The sequence below is a fragment of the Meriones unguiculatus genome, chromosome 8 (genome assembly GCF_030254825.1).
Source record: "Meriones unguiculatus strain TT.TT164.6M chromosome 8, Bangor_MerUng_6.1, whole genome shotgun sequence".
In the NCBI taxonomy this organism is placed as follows: domain Eukaryota; kingdom Metazoa; phylum Chordata; class Mammalia; order Rodentia; family Muridae; genus Meriones; species Meriones unguiculatus.
The window spans coordinates 78,674,006-78,684,383 of NC_083356.1; the positions used below are offsets into that span (position 1 = coordinate 78,674,006).

Here is a 10,378-nt window from a genome sequence, read left to right on the forward strand (position 1 = left end):
TCAGCTGTGACCCACAATTATAGTTGGTATTTATGCAGAGATCATGAAAATAAACTATAACCACAAAAATCAGTGTGGAGAACCTTTAGAAATCAATTCCACTCACTGTCAAAATGAGCAAAACGAGACAGACTGGGGGAGTGAGAGCAATCGCGTTTTATTCATTGCCTTTACTCATCATTCACTTATTTGCTGATTTGTAAAGCTTCTGTGTAACTGCTGTATGCCACGCTATTGCCAGGCAGAGGCCGTGGGACTGCGGCTGGACTCGGCGCGTCCAGTTGCTCTGCTGGGAAGCAAGCCAGCTGGAGCGAGCAAGCAGAGGGTCCAACTGTCTCAGAACAGGCCCAGTAGCAAGAAAATGGAACCAGCCTAGATGTCCACCATCAGATCGGCAATGATGAGAATGTGCTACATGTAAACAAGGAATCTCTATTCACCCACAAAAATGAAATTATGAAACTTGCTAACATGGATAGATGTAGAAGTTGTTATATGGCAAAATGTTCCAGATTCAGAAAGACAAATTCTTCATGTTCTCATTCATGTCTCTCTTTCTCTGTGTTGTGTGTCTCTCTGCCTCTATCTCTCTCTGTGTGTGCCTCTTTTTTCTGTCTCTTCCCCTTTCCACCCCCCTGTATGTGTGTGTGTGTGTGTGTGTGTGTGTGTGTGTGTGTGTGTAGTCGTGAGTCTGGTTATAGCTAATAAACTAGAAAGGGGCCATACGACAGGGAAAAGAAGTTTTAAGAACATTTTAAGGAAAGTAATAAAATGCAGGACATGAAAATAAAAAAGAGGGTATGTGATAGAAAGGTACAAAGTGGGGGGAGAGGATGCTGAAGAGTGAGGAAGGAGAGTCAACAAAAACAAGGTAAGTTTGAAAAATCCATTAAAAAACTAATGGTTTACATACTAATTAAAATTCAATAAAATAATTTTTTAAACATCTTAAATAATTCATGATATATGCAAGTCACCACTTAATAGTTGCTTTGATAAACAAAAATCTTACAAATTCCATAAAAAAATCAGCAGCATAAGATAAAGCAAATATGCAAAACTTTAAACCATGATAAAATAATTAGGTTTACATTATACAGTTAATTACAGCAAAAATACAATACAGTTTTGTTGCTGTTTAAAAACACAACTTAGGTTTTAAATTACAACACTTGAAATTTAAAAAAAATAAACTACTTTACTACAAAATGAATTCTACATTTTCTGAAAAAAATCACTCAAAAATATGACCACTGAATTGTTTCAAAAGCAGTTCTATCAATGACTAACCAATTCCCCACCTCTCCCTCCCTCCCAAGTCCCAAGTAGTCATCTACAACAGCCCAGAGGTCTGGCTGATGCATCTAGACTGCTGTCTGTATCCGAGGCCAAAGTCAGATCTGTGGACATTGAAGACATGTCATTGACAGACGGTGAAGACAATGGATGCTGAGAGCCATTGATCACTGCTGCACCTGTGCTAAAGGAGATGGCTGCCCTCTTATGACTCCATTCTTAGTTCGTTCTTCCAAGTCCATTTCCTCCTTGTATATCAGTTCTTTCCACTCCTCTACTGTGTGCTCCCTCTCATCTAACTGCTTGTCAGGGATCCTTGGTGGTGGGGCTTCTGCTTCTGAAGGATCATCCCAGACGTTGATGTATGGGTGCTGGAGAGCTTCATCTACAGAGATCCTTTTGGATGCATCTATTACTAGCATTTTGGATAACAAATCTCTTGCCTGACATGCTTTAAGTTTGTTATGCTCTGAGTCAGCTGGGAAAAGCACGTCTGGGAATAGTTTCTCAAAACTATATTCAGCATATTTAGGTCTGTTTTCCACATAAGTCCTTACTGTTGGTTGTAGCTTCTTCATAAACTCGGGACAAGGTGTTCCTAGCTGTTCAATAACTTTATTCCATTGATCAATATGATCTGTACCTGGGAACAAACCACCACCTTTGATCATTTCTCCCATGATGCACCCAACTGACCAAATGTCAAAGTTCTCCTTGTAGCCCATGCCAAGGATGACCTCTGGTGGTCTGTAGTAGCGAGTTACCACATAAGGAGTCATCATAAAACTCGTCCCTGCAGTCCTTGCCAGTCCGAAATCAAGGATCTTCAAAGAGTAGTCTGATTTGACTACTATATTACTAGGCTTTAAGTCCCGATGAATAATTCCAGCAGAGTGAAGGTGCTTGATTCCACACAGCATTTGATAGAGAAGGTAGGACATTCTTTCATGATCTAACTCCATCTGAATCACTTGGCAAAGGTTTGCATCCATGAGCTTCATGACTATGTGAACATCTTGGAATTTTTCTAGGGATTTCTGTGGCGTGAAAACATTCAAAAGCCCAATTATATTTTTGTGATTAACACATTTCATAAGAACTAGTTCGCGGTAGGCTCGCTTAGCATGAGTTTGATTCTGAAGCGCCGGCTGAGCTTCTTGATTGCAACATTTCTTTCAAGAATGGCATCATAAGCTGCACACACTATTCCTTGAGCCCCTGAGCCTATTGGCTTTAAATTCTGGTATCGTTTTAGGACTGTGAAGGTAGAGTCTCCAATCTCTACACTATAAAAATTGTTGTCGCGTTTGCTTCTGCTCATGATGGCAAGCAGTCAGTTTAATGGCTTCATCCAAAGATCTACCGAGGCCAGCAGTGCAGCCAACGGCGACCGGGAAGCCCGTAGCGGAGAGCGGCGCCGTCCTACGGTGGCCGGGGCCGCTACTCAGCCCTGCTTGCGGCTCCACTCCACAATCCAGCCATAAAGTCCGGCCTCGGCCGCTCCGCTGACTAACCAAAATAATTTTTTTATTGTTGATTAATTGATAGTGTCTTAGTTAAAGTTTCTATTGTTGCAAAAAGCAAGTTGGAGAGGTAAGGGTCTATTTGTCTTACACTTTCCACATTGCTGTTCATCACCAAAGGAAGTCATGGTAGGAACTCAAGAGGGCAGGAACCTGAAGGCAGGAGCTGATACAGAAGCCACAAAGGGGTGCTGCTTATTGGCTTGCTCTGCCTGCTTTTTTTTATAGAACCTAGGACCACCAACCCAAGGATGGCACCACCCACAATGGGCTGATCTTTCCCCCATTGCTCATTAATAAAAAAAAAAATTGCCTTAAGTCTGGGCCTCATGGAAGCATTTCCTCCACTGAGGCTCCTTCCTCTCTGGGGGTTCTGGCTTGTGTCAAGTTGAGTGTGCTTGTCCAGATGTGCACTGGCCATGGATGCCTGTGGAGGTCAAAGGTTAATTCCAGGGAGTTGCTCCTCTATATACTCCGTGAATCTGGAAATTTAACTCAGACCACAAATTTCAAGCCCTTTTGCTTGCTGATCATCTCTAAATTTTGAAATGCTGATCTTTTTAGCATTTTTCAGGCAGTTGGCAAAACAGGTGATTTTAAAGCCTCGTACAGTCTCTAGTAAAATTTCGTGCTGAATCTTTGCGTTAATTCAAGAGGAGATAACTGAACAAATGTTTTAAACTTTTTTCAGTTTCCATAATAATTTTAATGTATCCATGCATTTTTATTTAGCAGTGAAAGTAAAAAAATTACATACATACAGTATCATGCAACATATAAAAAGAACCAGTTAAAATTTTATTCGCTATATATCCCTTAAAGACATTTTAGAACATACCAAACTAATTCAAAATGGCAGGAGTGAAGCAATGGGTAACCCAGGCTGTGGGTAGGAGAAGGAACACTGTCTTCCCATTGGTTTATTGCGCCATGGCCATACTTCCTTCTTTTCAATGCCTCATACCACTTGACATTAGTGGACATGGGGTATTTTCAAGACAGTCATCTGGCTCACACAGCCTAAAATAGTTACCACCTCTCTGTTAACATTCGAAAACTGTGCTGATCCCCGCTCCATAACATTCTTCCGCACGCCCTTTCAACAGCGTGAAGGGCTTGCCACCACAACCGTGGCTACAGTTTCCGGAGCTCCTGAGTACTTGAGACTATCACATCCAGGTTTTACCGTTTTTAGCCTTTAAGTGTAATGATATGTAGAGACTTGGAAATACAAACGTAACCACATTAAATTATTATAGAAAACAGGCACTGTGAAATTCCACTCACATAAAAGTTTTTTGTTAACAAATAACCACTTTGCAGGGTTAGTAAACCAACAATAGAAAAGTTGTTCTCATGTCTATATTATCTAGATTTTTGGTGTAAAGGGAAATTAATTTTCTAAGCAACAAACCAAAGGAACATTTTCATTTTGGAAAACCTTTCCCAACCATGACCTAGCCGGGGGAAACCTGACTGTGGCCGCGAAGGTGTCTTCATCTCCTCTGGGACCCACATTTACAGGCAAGCTGCCGCTCTTCCCAAGGACAGTGTTTTCTCAAAATCTGCCCTCAGAAACGCCTGCCCAACAACCTCAACACCACGAGTGTCTCTGGAGCTGCACTCTTTAACAAGTTCCCTGGGTGATTCTCCCCAATGCTGAACTTTAGGGACCTCTGCCCTAGGGCCTCTGTCCTGGAGGGAGTCAGACGGAACTCGGGAAGCTGGTGCATCTTTAATAGTTTTCTCTAGCTGAAAGCTTGGTTTCCAGTCCACTGTGTCTTCTCTGTGGTGTGCGGAGTGGTCTTCACACCTGTGTTTCTGAAGCCGGTAAGTTTAGAAGGTTAAAGACAGGCTTGACTTTTCTCTTTGCTGCCAGTGAGAGTGCACTGGATCTCCTAGAGGGGAGCTAAGAAGTTTCTGAGAGCTGGGCAGCCTGAGCATGAAGTTCAGGTCAGGCCTGTAGCTGAGGTAGGTGTGTGTGTGTGTGTGTGTGTGTGTGTGTGTGTGTGTGTACAAGTGCTCAGCAATTCTCTGTGCTCTTGATGAAATACCTTATTACTCTTAGGAATTGAAGGAGAGCAACTGAGACAATTGACTACATAGCCTGTCCGGGAGCTGTTACCATCATTTATGTTTTAAAGTATCACAGTGTGTGTTTATTTAGAGTAGGTAGTGAGTGACCAATCCATTTCTCTTCAATATGTTCATTTTAGATGGCACTGAAAGTATATGGAGAATTTATCTAATTGGAAAGTTCAACTTACTAAACACAGTCCTCATTCTCCAGCTTCTTGTTAGAATCCATTGAAGATTCTTGCTTCCATTCTCCAGTACTGATGCTTATGGATACTTACTGATACCTAGGTCTGATACTTACTAATCCATAAAGGTGCTCTAGGAAAATTTTTTTAGAATGAAAAAAATATTTTTAGGTAATAAAAATAAATACAAAGAAAAATGGAAATGCTTTTGATGTTTTTTACTTATTATTGGAAATTTCATACAATATATTTTGAATATATTCTGAGAAAAATGATATTTTTTAAAGATAGAAGAAAATAGTGACTGTAAGCAATCAGCTACCAAGCTATCATTAACATTGACACTTCGGCATATTCCATATCAAACTTTCCTCTTAACTTCATAAAATAAAATAATATTAATTTTATTTCATATTATATTTAGGGTCTCAGTTTTTTTTTCATCTAATCAAATCAAGTAATATTTATTTCCAATTTCTAGGAGATTAAAAAAAAGCAGCTACTGATGCTTCATGCATGCTCAGGATGAGTTTACACACACTCAGTAAAATCCTCACACAAATCTACATCAATGAAACAAACTGGTATCACTCTCCTCTTGCCATTTTGTCAGATGGAGAGGACAGAATGCTCTAAAAACAGAATGCTCCATCTATTTTAATTTTAAATACGATTGTCACATCGGGAAAAAAAATGAAATAAACTGTACAAAGGCAAAGTAGAATAACAAAAAATATCTTACTAAAACATTAGATTTACAGAAGTTTCCAGACAAACCATAAAAAATGGTCACAAGCTTTCTTCTTCTTCTTTAGAGTGGGGGGTAGGGAGCTGAGGATGGAGAATCTACACTTGACAGCAAAGTCACAATATTAGTGAGGGCTGTGATGTTTATTTAATGTCCCATTTTGGTTCAGACAATGAAGCTTGTCCACCTACAGAGTCTAAGGCTAGACATGGTTAGAGAGCATACTCTTAAAAACTGGCTGGCTGTGTTTAACCACTGCAATTAGATCCCTTAAGATGGGGACAGGGAAAGGAGGCCATAAAATTAAACTACTCCCCCCACCAAAGAATAAAATAAAAACACCCACAGCTCTGTCAGCTAACCCTGACGACTGCTGTCATTCACAGTGCTTTGTACTCAAACCACGGTGGGGAGGTGAGTTCAAAGCAGAGTCACTGCTCTTCAACATGTCACCACAACCCAGATGACATAGATTTGCTAAAGTGCATGTACTCACCAAAGATGAAGATGCCTGGGCTTTTATTCTGTAATGGCTCTAAGACGATGTCCATTAAATGCAAACAAAAAAAAAAAAAAAAAAAAAAGGGAAGAAATCTTGGCAGAACAGAAGTGATATGCACTTGATGCTCTGACCGAATTAGATATTCTTCTTGGCATATAGCCTAGCTCACGCTCTGGCTGTTCCTACGGCTTGGGCTTCATTGGTCTTCCACTGCTCGGCTACATCATTTGCTAATGGATCATCCGGATTAGGAGCACTGAACAAAGCCTGGATTGATAGCAGGACTGTGTGGATCTGCAGTGCTGGAGACCACTTATCTTACAAAATATCTAAACATATTCTTCCCAACTTGTCTGCATTAGGATGATAAATTTTGGTCATGAAACATACTTCAGGTGCTGCCTTTGGGTATTCTTCTGGAAGGAATAGTTTAAGTTTAAAAGTCCCTCCCTCAAAGGGGGAATCCCAGAGCCCAGCAATGGAAAATAACGGGCGTTGCTTTCATCTGGTTCAGCTTTAATGCTAGGAACTGGTTTCTACCAGCAAACGCTGGGTTTCCTTGATGATCCTGAAGGGCAGCCCAGCCATCTTGTCAGATCTCAAGTTCCGTTTCTGCTCTTGTCTCTGGCTCCACTAGCCTCATACATGAGTGGATGTCGGGTCTCAGGTTTTGTTTTTTTTTTTTTTTTTTAATTTTTTTCTTTTTATTTTCTTTTATTTTATTAATTACACTTTATTCACTTTGTATCCTCCCATTAGCCCCTCCCTCATTCCCTCCCAATCCCACTCTTCCTCCCCCTTCTTCACACATGCCCCTCCCCAAGTTCACTGATAGGGGAGGTCCTCCTCTCCTTCCTTCTGATCTTAGTCTATCAGATCTCATCAGGAGTGGTGCATTGTCATCTTCAGTGGCCTGGCAAGGCTGCTCCTCCCTCAGGGGGAGGTGATCAAAGAGCAGGCCAATCAGTTTATGTCAGAGACAGTCCCTCTTCCCATTACTATGAAACCCACTTGGACACTAAATTGCCATGGGCTACACCTGTGCAGGGGTTCTAGGTTATCTCCATCCCTGGTACTTTGTTGGAGTATGAGTCTCTGGGAAGACCCCTGTGTTCAAATTTTCTGGTTCTGTTGCTCTCCTTGTGGAGCTCCTGTCCTTTCAAGATCTTACTATTTCCCACTTCTTACATAAGATTCCATGCACTCTGCCCAACAGTTGGCCATAAGTCTCAGCATCTACATTGATAGTCTGTAGGGCAGAGCTTTTCATAGGCCTTCTGTGGCAGGTTCCTAGGTTGTTTCCTGATTAAATTTTTTATTTTTTATATTAATTACAGTTTATTTACTTTGTATCCCAGTTGTATCCCCCTCCCTCATTTCTTCCCAATCCCACCCTCCCTCCCTCATCTCCTCCCATGACCTTCTCCAAATCCACTGATAGGGGAGGTCCTCCTCCCCTTCCATCTCACCCTAGCTTATCAGGTCTCATCAGGACTAGCTGCATTGTCCTCCTCTGTGGCCTGGCAAGGCTGCTCCTCCCTCAGGAAGAGGGTCTCAGTTTTTTAAGATAGCCATTGCATGTTCATCAAAACACATTCTTTCCATTTAAATACTTATTTAAATATTTGTTAATTTTAAGAAGAATGTTAGTCATATATTATAAGATAAACATACTAAAATCTATACTCCTAAAGAAGCTAAACAAGAAAAAGGACCTTAGGGAAGATGCTCAATCCTCACTCAGAAAGCAAATGGGATAGATATTGGAAGTGGGAGAAAACAGGGAACAGGACAGGAGCCTGCCACAGAGGGCCTCTGAAAGACTCTACCCTGCAGGGTATCAAAGCAGATGCTGAGACTCATAACCAAACTTGGGCAGAGTGCAAGGAATCTTATGAAAGAAGCAAGAGATAGAAAGACCTGGAGACGACAGGAGTTCCACAAGGAGAGCAACAGAACCAAAAAATCTGGGCCCAGGGGTCTTTTCTGAGACTGATACTCCAACCAAGGACCATTCATGGAGATAACCTAGAACCCCTGCACAGATGTAGCCCATGGCAGCTCAGTCTCCAAGTGGGTTCCCTAGTAAGGGGAGCAGGGGCTATCTCTGACATGAACTCAGTGGCTGGCTCTTTGATCACCTCCCCCTGAAGGGGGAGCAGCCTTACTGGGTCACAGAGGAAGACAATGCAGCCAGTCTGATGAGACCTGATAGACTATGGTCAGAGGGAAGGGGAGGAGGACTTCCCCTAACAGTGAACTAAGGGAGGGGCTTAGAGAGAGAAAAGGGAGGGAGGATGAGATTTGGAGAGTGGGATTAGGAGGGGCTACAGCTGGTATACAAAGTGAATAAATTATAATAATAAAAAAGATAAATTAAAAAAGAAGGGGTCTAGGACTGTGAATGGAAAGGTTTAGTTAGAGATGGAGAACAAGGCTATGAAGGGGGGATGTGAGAGGTCAACCAAAATGAAATATATATGAAAATGTCATAAGAAAATCTGCTTTTTAAAGTAAATTAAAAATAATAAGGACAAATTTTAAAAATGACTCCTCCACAATTTTAACAGTTACATAGAGATCACAGTGTAGCGATAAACTACAGCCAAGCCTGGTGCACATTCTTTTTCTTCTTTTTTTTTCTTTCTTTCTCTTTTCCTCTTTTCAGTGTTGGTCTGTCCATCAGTCCACAAAGCCACACAGCTTCCAAACGTCTGTGACCAGCGACAGCCTGGGGCCCGGGCCAGGTGTTCTCGCCTTCTTGACTGCTCCGGAGTCTCATTACGGTTATTTGGCAACTCTTTGGTAAGGGCTGATGTGGGATCAGAGGATGCTCACACCAGAAAGAAGATGAAAGGAAAACAAGGGCTGTCAGAGACACTAACTACAAAAGCTCTGCTAGCTTTTGTTGTGATTGAGAACTCCAACAAGATCCCCACACCTCGCCTTGTTCATTCTTTGAACATGCATAACAGGGACTCAACATTGATTTGGGCTTAAAATGAGCTTTTTAAAAATCAAAACATAAGCCATCAACTCTCTTTCCCACATTTCTGCAGCAGCATTTGTAACTTATTCTCTAGAATATTTTTTCAAGGGAAGACAATAGCCTGAGGGGAGGGCTACAGATAGATTTTTTTTTTTTTTAATACTTGATACTGATGACAAGGGGCCCTGACATGGTGCTCAGTTAATGGGTAGGTCCAAGTGCTGGAAGCCCAAAGAGGAAGCTAAAAAGGACAAAAAGAAACAGCAGAGGTTCTAGGTTTTGGAATCTCTTGGTTAGAAACAAAACCAACAAAACCCTCCTTCTATGTTGGATTGTGCATTTTCATGAGGTCAGAGAGATCATTGAATTATGAGGTGCTTAGAAAATGATCAAACAATCCTGGTGAATGCGGTAACTGTCAACAAATGTATAACAACCGTCAATAATATCTCCACTTGATAGCGTAGGGAACAGATATCTCTCCTTTCTCACCAACTTCATAAATAACATAGATCTTGGCAATTCATTCTCTGCAGTGGCCATCTGTGCAGTGCTGGGGGTTGAACCCAGGGCCCCACACATGCAGAAGGAGTGATGCGCCAGAGTGCTGTAGCCCCAGAAATTTACTTTTGACTCGATTTTATTTAGGTCCTTGTTATTGAACACTTTGAAATCTCCACTTTAGACTTTAGCTGTTAACGCAAATTAAGTCCCGTTTCAAATGTTCACACTGAAATTTGAAGGTGCAAACCCTCTCCTACAACAGTTGAGGATCTTTCCTGACTACAAAGCTGCAAGTTATCATGTGATCCGAATTGCCTCATCCCCAGGCGCTGATGAATGCCAATGATGCCACTTATTAAACTGTCTTCTTTGTTGGTGAATTCTCTCTTTTCACGTGCAAGCCACTTTCAATGGCTGAGTAACACCAGCAATATCATACTCACCAGGAAAAGGAATCATATGTTTAATCTCTCTGCTGTAAATTAATACCCGTCTGTTCCCTCTTTCTTTAACATCCTTTTGTTCCTTCTGTTCACAGCAAACAAGAATACC

General features: G+C 41.4%; 2 pseudogenes; both read right to left on the reverse strand.

Annotated features, from left to right (window-relative positions):
* Positions 1-1,329: 1,329 nt before the first annotated feature.
* Positions 1,330-2,739, reverse strand: LOC110542208 (mitogen-activated protein kinase 8-like; annotated as a pseudogene).
* Positions 2,740-6,468: 3,729 nt separating this feature from the next.
* Positions 6,469-6,921, reverse strand: LOC110542203 (ubiquitin-conjugating enzyme E2 N-like; annotated as a pseudogene).
* Positions 6,922-10,378: the final 3,457 nt, after the last annotated feature.